The sequence below is a fragment of the Heptranchias perlo genome, unplaced genomic scaffold (genome assembly GCF_035084215.1).
Source record: "Heptranchias perlo isolate sHepPer1 unplaced genomic scaffold, sHepPer1.hap1 HAP1_SCAFFOLD_49, whole genome shotgun sequence".
Classification (NCBI taxonomy): domain Eukaryota; kingdom Metazoa; phylum Chordata; class Chondrichthyes; order Hexanchiformes; family Hexanchidae; genus Heptranchias; species Heptranchias perlo.
In genome coordinates, this window is record NW_027139505.1 from 597,791 (window position 1) to 609,406 (window position 11,616).

Consider the following 11,616-nt stretch of genomic DNA (forward strand, 5'->3'; position numbering starts at 1 on the left):
TTGATCGAAGTTTTCAAGATATTAAGAGGAACTAATAGGGTAGATAAAGAGAAACTATGTCGCTGGTTGGGGAATCGAGGACGAGGGGACACAGCCTGAAAACTGGAGCCAGGACTTTCACAGTGAAGTTCGGAAACACTTCTACACGCAAAGGGTGGTAGATGTTTGGAACACTCTTCTGAAAACGGAAGTTGATGTTAGCTCAATTGTTAATTTTTAATCTGAGGTTTATTAACCCTGTGTTCAGGGATTATGGGGTGAAGACGGGCAAATGAACTTAATTCAGAGATCCGCCATGATCCAATTGAATGGCGTAAGAGGCTTGAGGGGCTCAATCGCCAATCCTGTTCCTTCGTTCCTGATCAATGTCATCACCGACCACAACCTCCAGCAGGCGGCGCTGCTAACCAGCAGTGACAGAGCAGAGAGACATGGAAAGGGGCAAGAGAAAGAAAGACATCCGCAAAAAGGGTCAGAAATGGTGAGAGGGAGCGAGAGAGAGAAATAAAGACAGAGACAGATAGTTGGGGAGAGAGAACGAGAGAGACAGACAGGGGACAAAGAGAGAGAGGAGACAGCAAGAGATAGAGATAAATAGGGGAGGCAGAACGAGAGACAGACAGAGAAGGAGAGACGGGGATAGAGGGAGAGATTGCTGAGGGAAAGAGAGAGAGACGGAGAGAGAGAGAGAGACGCAGAGTGAGGCGGAGTGGGAGAGAGAGAGAGAGACGGAGGTGGGGATGGGAGAGAGAGCGATGGGGAGGTGGACAGAGAGATAGGGATGGAGAGGCAGAGAATCAGTAGAGAGAGAGAGAGAGACAGCGAGAGAGATGTAATTATAGAGACAGACAGATGTTGGGGGAGAAAGAATGAAAGACAGAAACAGAGGGAGAAACAGACAGACAGAGAGGGCGGAGGGAGGAAGGGAAAGGCGAGGATATGTCAGAGAAGAACAGTGGAGACGGAGAGTGGAGGTGGAGAGTGCAGATGGAAAGTGGAGAAGGAGAGACAGATTAGAGGGAGGCAGACAGGGAGACAGACACAGAGAGATAGGAGAATGACGACATGGAGAGTGGCAGAGAGACAGGCAGATTATAAGGGTAAGCATAATAGAGACAAAGAAATAGTGTGGGTGAGGGAAAAAGAAAGAGACAGACAGAGGAAGAAACAGGCAGATAGTGAGAGAGAAACAAGGGAGACAGAGAAACAAGCAAGACAGAGAGAGAGAGATGGGGATGGGTCAGAGATTGTAGTGGCACAGAATGTAGTAGCACAGAGTGTAGTGGCACAGATTGTAATGGGACAGAGTATAATGGCAGAGAGTGCAGTGGCACAGAGTGCAGTGGCAGAGGCAAAGAGAAAGAGTAAAGGGGAAGCGTGAAATTGAAGGTAAGAAATAGAGAAAGGGAGAGAGTTAGTTGATGAGAGAAGTGGTGAGTGCAGGTGGAGAGGGAGAGAGATAGAGCGTAGAGGGGGAGAGTGAGGGGGGAGAGTGAAGAACGGAAGATGGAGACACAGAGCAGAGGCAAAGAGACACCGAGATGGAAAATGAGGATGGGGGGGGGGGGGGGGGCGGTGTAATGACAGAGAGACAGAGAGACAAACTTTGAGAGTCTGAATAATACAAACAGGGATATAGTGGGGTTGAGGGAGAAAGAAAGAGACAGACAGATAAAGAAACAGACAGAAAGAGAGGCAAACTGGGGGGGACAGAGAAACGGAAGACAAAGATTGAGAGTTGGGGATGGGTCAAAGACTGGAGAGAGAGAGACAGGGAGCAGAGGGTGAGAGCGATTTGAGATCGAGGAGAGTGAGACAGAAACAGAGAGAGAGGCCTAGAGAGAGATAGGGAGAGAGAAAGGGGCGAGAGAGCGAGTAGAGGGAGTGCACGAGTAGAGAGCGAGGAGAGTGAGTCACACAGAGAGAAAGAGGGGTAGAGGGAGGGGGACAGGGAAAAAGGGAGATACACCCACCGACCGATCTTCTCCCCACATCAGTCAACACAACCACCCAAACCTTCGCAAAATATCCCTCAACTAAACTTACCACCTTCTCACCATATCCATCAACCCTACCGAACGAATTTCTCCCCATATCACTCATCCCCACCTACGCATATACCTCAATTCCCAACTACCTATCGTCCCACATATCCCTCAATCCCTACCTACCCACATTCTCTCCTTATTTCTCAATCCCACCTAAACAACTTCACACCATATCCCTCAAACCCCAGCAACCCAACCTCTCACCATATCCCTAAATACCATCTGACCACCACCCCATATCCCTCAAAACCACAACTACACACCTTTTCCCCATAACACTCAAAACCACATACCCATATCATCAAAACATCCCTCAATCCCCATCTACACACCTTCAAACTATATCCCTCAATCCAAAACTAATGACCTTCTCCTCATAACCTTCACTCACACCTACCTATCTTCTCCCCATATTGCTCAATCCACACCATCCATCGTCTGGCCAGGTTACTCAATCCATCCTATCTACCTCCCATAGCCCTCAATCCTCATCTACCCAAACACTCACCATATCCCTCAATCGCACCAAGCCACCTATATACCTTCTCGCCACATGAATCAACCCCATCTATCCATATTCTCACAATATCCCTCAATCCCCGCCTTCCCACCTTCCCCACATATCACTCAATCCCCACCAAAGCACATTCTACGCATATCCCTCAATGCCACCGACTCACCTTCTCACAACATCCTTCAAACCCGACCTACCCAACTTCCCCACTTATCCCTCAATCCCCACCTACCCACCTTCTCCCCTAAACTCTCAATCCCCACCTAACCAATGTCTCACCATATCTCACAACCCCACTTACCCACCTTCACAACATTTCCTTCAATCCCCTCCTACCGACATTATCTCCTTATTCCTCAATCCCACCTGTCCAATTTCTCACCATATCGCTCAATCCCATCCACCGAACTTCTCACCAAGTCAGTCAATCCCAACTAACCACATCCCCATATCCCTCAAGCAACACAACGCACCTTAACCCCATATCCCTCAATCTCATCTGCGCAACTTCTCAGCATCGTCCACAATCCCCCCCCCCCCAACCACCTTCCCTCTGTATCCCACAAACGCACCGAATCACCATCTCCACAGATCACACAAACGCACCCAACGCACCCAATCCCCACCTACCCACATTCTACCCAATTCCCTCAATCCCCACCTCTACACCTTCTCCCCATGTCACTCAACCCAACCTACCCATGCTCACAAAAAATCCCTCATTCCAAAACTACCTCCCTTATCCCTCAAGCACCTATAGACAACAAGGCGCCATATCCCTCAATCCCCACTTAATCATGGGTGACTTTCATCTACATATATACTGGCCAAACCAAATTAGCAATAATACTTTGGAGCATTAATTCCTAGAGTATGTGCGAGATGTTTTTTTTTAGATTAGTATGTTGAGGAGCCAATTCGGGAACAGGCTATCCTAGATTGGGTATTGTGCACTGTGAAGCGGTTAATTAATAATCTTATTGTGCGGGGTGCTTTAGGGAAGAGTGACCACAACAGAATAGAATTCTTCATTAAGATCGAAAGTGAAGTGGAGCAATCCGAAACTCGGGTACTAAATCTAAACAAAGGAAACTACGAAGGAATGAGGAGTGAGTTGGATATGATAGATTTGGGACCTCCATTAAAAGGCATGACGGTGGATAGGCAATGGCTAACATTTAAGGAACGAATGCATGAATTGCAACAGTTATACATTCCGTTCTGGCACAAAAACACAAAAGGAGAAGGGGCCCAACCATGGCTAACAACGAAAATAAGGATAGGATGAGATCCAAAGAGGAGTCACATAAATTTGCCATAAAATGTAGCAAGCTTGAGGATTGGGAGCTGTTTAGAATTGAGCAAAAACGAGCCAAGAGATTGATTAAGAGGGTAAAATAGAGTATGAGAGTGAACTTGCAAGGAACATAAAAGCGGACTGTAAAAACTTCTACAAGCGGGAATATGGTATTGAGATAGAGGACCAGCTATGATCCTATTGAATGGCGGAGTACGCTCGAAGGGCCGAATGGCCTACTCCTGCTCCTCTTTACTATGATTCTATGACTCGATTGCCACGATTTCCACCTTCAGCAGGTGGTGTTAGTTCGACCTTCCATTGCAACCCTGACACATTTTCACTTCCATTCACCTCGATTCAATTAAAAGTAATTGACCAAATATTATGGGCTAATGGCATGCAATTTCCTAAAGTGCTCTCCCGGGGAGTGACGCTCCACCGCAAGTTCTACTGTCCGGATTGTGAGTCCGCTGAAGGGAGAATTAACCCCCGGTGATGAATGGGTGAGAACAAAACCCTGCACGGCATCGGATTCGCGCTCTCCACAGTTTGTTTGGTTATTTTCCCTGTTCGGGTCTTAGGCATTTTAACATTTTTGATCTTGAAATGTCTCTCATTTACTCCGCAGACATTTTCATGTCACCTCCTAGTTCCTTAATTTCCTGAACTGGATTCCAGTTCAGTCAACTCATGAAATTCCCTCTAAGGCCTGTTTATCGCCTCCGATCTGCCCTTTTCCCAGTTCCACTAAAACTGTTTTACTTTGTTTTCGGTCCACTCAAGAGTTGTATCCGAACAATTACCCTGTCCTTTGTACCGATACTGACCGATCCGCTGGGTATTTTCACCACTGCCTTTCATTGCTTCAGATTCCCAATAATTGCAGTTTGATCCATTCTCTTCTGTTACCTTCTATGATTCGAAGTTCTGATATCCTGTCAGTTCTGTGATGTTTAAATAATCCAAACTCATCCCGATCCCCTCCCACTTACCCGATGTTCTTGTCCACTGAAATGCCTCTCGTATGTTGACAACGAGCTGACTCCGTCCACCCCTTCTTCAACTGCCTGTTCTGGTCTGTCCCGATAGAATTTCGTCAACTGGAACAGTTGGTAACCGTCAAACTTTGTCAAGGCCTCAGTGATCGCAGTGTTCGGTCTGTGAACAACAATGGAGAAAACTAAAAACATGATCGACCTTCCTTCCGGGCGGTTACATTTCCTCTTACACCAAACGGTTGCCGCCTCCTGTGAGCGACGTTATCAAATCCCTTCTGAAAACCCATATATACCGCAGGTTTTACAATCCATTGATCGATATAGTCACGTCTCAATAAGGCTGTATCAAATTGGTCAAATACAATGTCAAATATCTACAGTTAATCCGTTCCAGCCTTGACTGAATCATACATAATTCGATGTGAAATTTCAGTTTCGAGAAGTTTGACACAAATGACGTTGTCTAATTGGTCTCAATTTATCTGACTGCAACATTCTCCCTGTTTTAACACAGACATTACTTGGACTCTTTTAGTCCACCTGGATATTTTCATTAACAATTGTGTTCTAAAAATTGTGCGTTTTGAAAAATGGTGGTCAGAGTCCCTCCGATCTGCTCTCTGACTTCCTTTAACAGCCTCGGGTGCGTTTTCTCTGAGCTCAGTGAATAATCCACCTCGGCTATTAAATTCAGAGCCAAATCCTTCTCCACAGTTGTCTCGAAATATGGCTCCACATCCTCCTCAGTCTCGCTGAAGATGCTGTATCGACACCTTTGTATGGAATACGTTTACTGTAGATAGTTTGATACTGTGATACTTTGATTCTTTGAAACCAAAATTTTCACATCTGCCATCAATTTTAGAAATTGAAGGAAATATTGCATCTCCCAAAAAAGTTCATGCAATCCAGCCCTGTCTTATACATACTGGATCACATCGCTCATGAGTCTGACTTTCCAAACGTGTTTGGATGATTTGTAGATTCACTGACACAACACACAATCTGAACTCCAATTCATTGGAATGTTGACACGTTCTCGTTGTTTTTTATTTTTAGATATCAAGTTACATCTTCTGTCACTACTTCAAAAGCCTCCTTCCTTTTGTCTTGCGAATAACCTTTCATGAATTCATAAATCTTCTGTTCCTGCTCCAACAGTTTTATTATTTCCACTCTCTAGTCTCTGATCCGGATATTTCACACGCTCCAGTTTTATCAGGTGAAACCCTCCCACTGCTCCATATACCCAGTCTGTCAAATCGTTTTTGCTGGTTGGTTCAGATCGTAACCGTCCCTTCCTTTCTCCCTGAACTCACCATATGCATGAACCCTTCCCCGCTGCTCCAGCCCTGCTGCCGCACATTCACCTGCCTCATATTGTCCTCAGTGAGGGCCCAGTGCAAAACAATTCTGAGATCACCACCCTGAGGCCTTGGTTTTTAGTCTGGAGCTCAAATTTTAATGTTCCCTTTATAAACGGAATTCCAACCGTGTCATTGGTTCCGACCATGACTATTTTCCGCTCTCCTTTCCTTTCCAGAGATGGTCCCACCTGTTTCAGGAAATTCATCCCTCTGGCACCCGGGCGGCCACTTACCATTTGGACCTACTCAGGTCTGCAGAAGAGTCTGTCTATTCCCCTGACTATAGAATCTCGCACTACTCTCGCTCTCCTATTCCTGTGCCCCACCTGCCTCTCACCTCTCGGGCTGCCTCCCACTGCTCCCTGGTTTCAAACTGTTACTCAGGAAGACCAATCTGAGTCATTGTTTCTGTCCGCCTTACAGTCCATAACATCAGGTGTCTATTGGACAGTTCCAGTACTGAGATCCCTCCAACTGTGACTTCACTGGCCCCGTAGATGGTCACTCACTTTGTTTTATCTGCACTCTATATGCTCGGTTTCTTCTTCCTGTTTGAGCAACAGGAACTTGTTCATGATCTGGACCGTTTATCAGGACACAATTGATATTTTAAAGATTGTTCTGAACCTACCGGTGTCTATTTTCATTCTTGTTGAAGATGTTGGTTCTTCTCCCCTGTTTGGACCTTCAGCCATGGTGGTGACAGGCGTTCCAAGATTGTGATGCTCTGTAATAAGTATATTAATAGGAGGGTTAGACTGAAATATTAAAATGAGAGGGAGGAACGTTGCCTTGTTAAATGTGATATCAAGTCCCTCCTTCCCCATCAGTACAACAGCTGTTAGCTCTAGGATCGAGCATTTCCCGACTGTTACGATCAACTCTCCAAATCAGGTGCGGCACAGACAGCTGCCCAGTGAAACCGAATGACTCCCGCTGATTTCCAGAACCCAGTTCCAGACGGCCGAGATTCTGCACTGGGAGCACCAATTGGGAAGATTTACTTCCGTTGCAGGCAAGCACCAGACTTATTCCTGAGGAAGTGAATGTTCTGGAGGGCGATATGGAGCGAGGTGATGAATTAAATGATCCTTCATTCAGTTTTACCCAGTCTGGCGCTATTGTATTATTTTACTCACAGATTTGTTTTTTAATTTTTTTGATTTGTTGAGTTTTGATGTTAAATTCTGTGATTTTTTTGCACCTGATATCTATCTCCAAAACCCAAATGGAGCTGGGTGTGATTTCTTTACTCTCGATGGGTAGTGACATTGTCCGTATGTTCATGGAGATGTGTTTTGGTTGGTGGTACCATTTGCATATAGTTACCATATCTCTCATGGAATCAGCACCTGACTAATGAGCACTGTAGGTGGTGAGGAATTTTAAACCGTTCTTCGAATATTAACACCAATGTATAATGTTATGAATTGTGTAACTTTAAACAGGTGCTGCACATTTATTTTTGGATTTATTTTAGGGGTATTACAATCTCAGAAAGCACCACAATTATATAAGTTGTAGATTCGACGGCTATTTTACAATCATAGTTCTCCACTTTTGCGCGTGTCTCACTCTGTGTGTGCACACAGGCAAGAGCAACTAATCAAACTATCAGTCACTGTACTATCCTTTCCACACTGTGGAAATGTAAAAGCGATTAATCTCAGTAAGTAATTTCTTCAAACTATAGTTCAAGTTATTCGCTGAAACTAGTGTAATAACAATTTTAAATTGTGCAGTTACTCTTTTTGTCAAATTAGTGATGGACCTTCCTAACATTTGGTAATTTCAACAGTTACTTTCTATATAAAGATTAATGATGGACGCCCCTACCTGTTGGTAATTTCAGTCGATGCTTTGTATGTGGAGATTAGTGCTGGACCCTCCTACCTGTTGGTAGTTTGTGTTGTTACTTTTCATATAAAGATAAGTGATGGATCCTCCTCCTTGTTGGTAGTTTGTGTAGTTACTTTTTAATTAAAGATAAGTGATGCACCCAATACCTGGTGGTAATTACGGAAGTTACTTTTTGTATAAAGTTTAGTGATGGACCCTTCTGCCTGTTGGTAATTTCAATACTTACTATTTATTTAAAGATTCGTGATGGACCCTCCTACCTGTTGTTAAATTAATTGTTACTTTATATATATATATTTAGTGTGGACTCTTCTAACTGTTGGTAATTTCAGTCGTTACTTTTTTATATAAAGATTAGTGATGGACCCTCCTCCGTTTTGGTAATTTCAGTCGTTACTTTTTATATCACGATTAGTGATGGATCCCCCTACCTGTTGTTAATTTCAGTAGTTACTTTTTAGAAAAAAAATACTGATTGAGCATCCTACCGGTTGTTAAATTGAGTTGTTACTTATTATATAAAGATTAGTGATGGGCCTTCCTCCTCTTTGGTAAGGTCAGTAGTTACATTTTATGTAAAGATTAGTGATGGACCCTGCTCCGTGTTGGCAATTGAGCAGTTACTTTTGATATAAAGATTAGTGATGGACCCCCCTCCCTGTTGGTAATTTTCCTTCTTACTTTTTATATAAAGATAAGTAATTGATGCTCCTACCTTTTGGTAATTTCAGTAGTAACCATTTGTATAAAGATTAGTGTTGGACCTCCTACATGTTGTTAATTTCAGTGGTTAAATTTGTATAAAGATTAGTGATGGACCCCACCATTTGTTAGCAATTTCAGGAGTTACTTTTTGTATGAAGAATAGTGATGGATCCTACTACCTGTTGTTAATTTGACTTGCTACTTTATATATAAAGATTAGTGATGGACCCTCCTACTTGTTGGTAATCTCACTAGCAACCTTTGAAATAAAAGTTAGTGTTGGACCCTCCTCCCTTTTGATAATTTTAGTGGTTAATTTCCATATGAAAATTAATGATGGGCCCTCCTCCATGTTGTTAATTTCAGTAGTTACTTTTTATTTAAATTATAGCAATGGGCCCTCATACCAGTTGGTAAATTGAGTTGTTACTTTTTATATAAAGATCAGTATGGACTCTTCGACCTGTTGGTAATATAAGTAGTTACTTTTTATATAAAAAATTGTGACGGACCCTCCTTCCTGTTGGTAATTTTATTAGTTACTATTTTTATAAAGATCAGTGATGGATGCTCCGACCTGCTTGCATTTTCAGTGGTAACTTTTTTACATAAAGATTAATGATGGACCCTCCTTCCTATTGGTAATTCCCGTTGTTACTTATATATAAAAATTAGTGATGGAGACTCCTACCTGTTGGTAACATTAGTGGTTACATTTTTTTAATAAAGATTAGTAATGGTCCCTCCTTCCTATTGGTAGTTCCAGTTGTTACTTTTATATAAAAATTAGTGATGGACACTCCGACCTGTTGGCATTTTCAGTCGTTATTTTTTTGTACAAAGATAACTGATGGATGCTCCTACCTGTTGGTAACTTCAGTAGTAACTTTTTATATAACGATTAGTGATGGACCCTCCTTCCTATTTGTAATTCCAGTTGTTACTTTTAAAAAAAATATAGTGTTGGACACTCCTACCTGTTGGTAATCTTAGTGGTTACTTTTTAAACAAAGTTTATTGTCGTACCCTCCTCCATGTTGGTAATTTCATTCGTTACTTTTTATATAATGTTTAGGAATGGACCCTCCTTCCCATTGGTAATTCCAGTTGTAACTTTTGTATAAAAATATTGATGGACACTCCTACCTGTTGGTAATCTTAGTGGTTACTTTTTATATAAAGTTTATTGTTGGACTCTCTTCCATATTGGTAATTTCAGTGGTTACCTTTTATATAAAGATGAGTGATGGACCTTCCTAACTGTTGGTAATTTCTGTGTTTACTTTCGATGGAAAAAAATCAATGATGGACCCTCTACCTGTTGGGAAATGCAGCAGTTACATTTTTATATAAAAATTAGTGTTGGTAATTTAAGTAATTACTTTTTATATACCGATTAGTGATGGACCATCCTCACTGTTGGTAATGTAACTGGTTACTTTTTATATAAAGATTAGTGATGGACCCTCCTACCTGCTGGTAAATTGAGTTGTTACTTTTTAAGTATGGATTATTGATGGACTCTCCTATCTGTTGTTAATTTCAGTAGTTACTTTTTATATAAAGATTCGTGAAGGGGCTACCGACTGCTGGTAAATTTAGTTTTTTTTTAAATTTAAAGTTTTGTGATCGGACCCTCCTAACTGTTGATATTAAAAGAATAATTTCAAATTACCAAGATTAACGATCAGCAAGCAACGATCTGTGTGAAAGATGGTTTCAGCCCTGAACAGGTTTCCCTTTAAAACATTCCTGAACTTTGTTTCTGTCTGAAGGGAGCGGCCTTTCTTTCTTCAATTGAGCCAGTTTAACAAATAACATCCTCAATAATATATTTTAGAGAAAACAGAAGTCCCTGCTCCATTCGCCCATCTAATTCGCATTGAACGAATTAATTATAATTAATCAGGAATAAGTGTTCGCTCCTACTTTGCTCCCATCCTGTCATTGGATCACGTTCAGTCCGGCCTCGGGAAACCATGGGCTGATTTTCCAGTTGCCCGGCAGAGAGCAATAATCGGCCATTGCGAATGTGTTAACCCTTTCCTGAGCTTAACTGTGTGTTCGATCAGTCTTTGATCAGTTCAATAATTTGTACCGGGCACAAAACAACTCAGTGAGTAAAAAGAGCCAGTGTCACAGTTAAAAATAAATGCATACAGAGTGAGAACGGACAGTTTCCCACCCCTGTTTACTGAATATCAAATTCTCACATGGGGTGGAGGCACCGCTCGACGAGGATGGTGTAAATCTCCAGAGTTCGTGTTCAGGCTTTCTGTCCTGTCACCGCTTTAAAATGTGTCTGTGGGGAGATTGGTGGGGTCCATGAAGGGATAAGCCCTGAAATTCGCTGTGTGAAATAGCGGGCCTCCATTCAGTGTGTGAGCGAACAATTAGTGAATTGTTCCATCCGCGAGGAATAGAGAGCTCCCGATGCCAGGGAACATATCTGACCGCGGGAAATCGGCTTTAGAAAAGAGGAACGGGCAGATAAAGTTAATTAAAAAACAAATTGACACTGTATTAACCTTACCTTGATACCGCAAGGAATTTCCGTCCCGCAATGTCCGTGTAGATTTTGCAAATTATATCCTTGTTATTTCATTGTAATCAATCGAGCACACGTTCTTTGCTTCATTTCGGCAGTTCACAACTTCGGAATTTGATCTGATCCTTGTTATGTGAGATTCAGAGTTTCTCCCTCCGTGAAAGCTGCTTCCAGACAACAGGATGGATTTCAACACAAACATTCCTCATTTTTTTCAGAACAGGGAGCGGCCTTTCTGGTTGAATCAAATCGAACCGGGTTGACAATTCGCTGCCA

At 42.5% G+C, this 11,616-nt stretch overlaps 1 long non-coding RNA gene across 1 annotated transcript in view; it reads right to left on the reverse strand.

The window, feature by feature from the left end:
* Positions 1–6,937, reverse strand: part of LOC137313899 (uncharacterized) — a 79,415-nt gene extending 72,478 nt beyond the window's left edge. Inside the window, exons 1-2 of the long non-coding RNA XR_010961115.1 lie at positions 6,859–6,937; positions 4,855–5,020 (exon numbers count right to left, since the gene is read on the reverse strand). This is a non-coding gene — a long non-coding RNA (uncharacterized lncRNA). The remainder of the gene's footprint in view (positions 1–4,854; positions 5,021–6,858) is intronic.
* Positions 6,938–11,616: the final 4,679 nt, after the last annotated feature.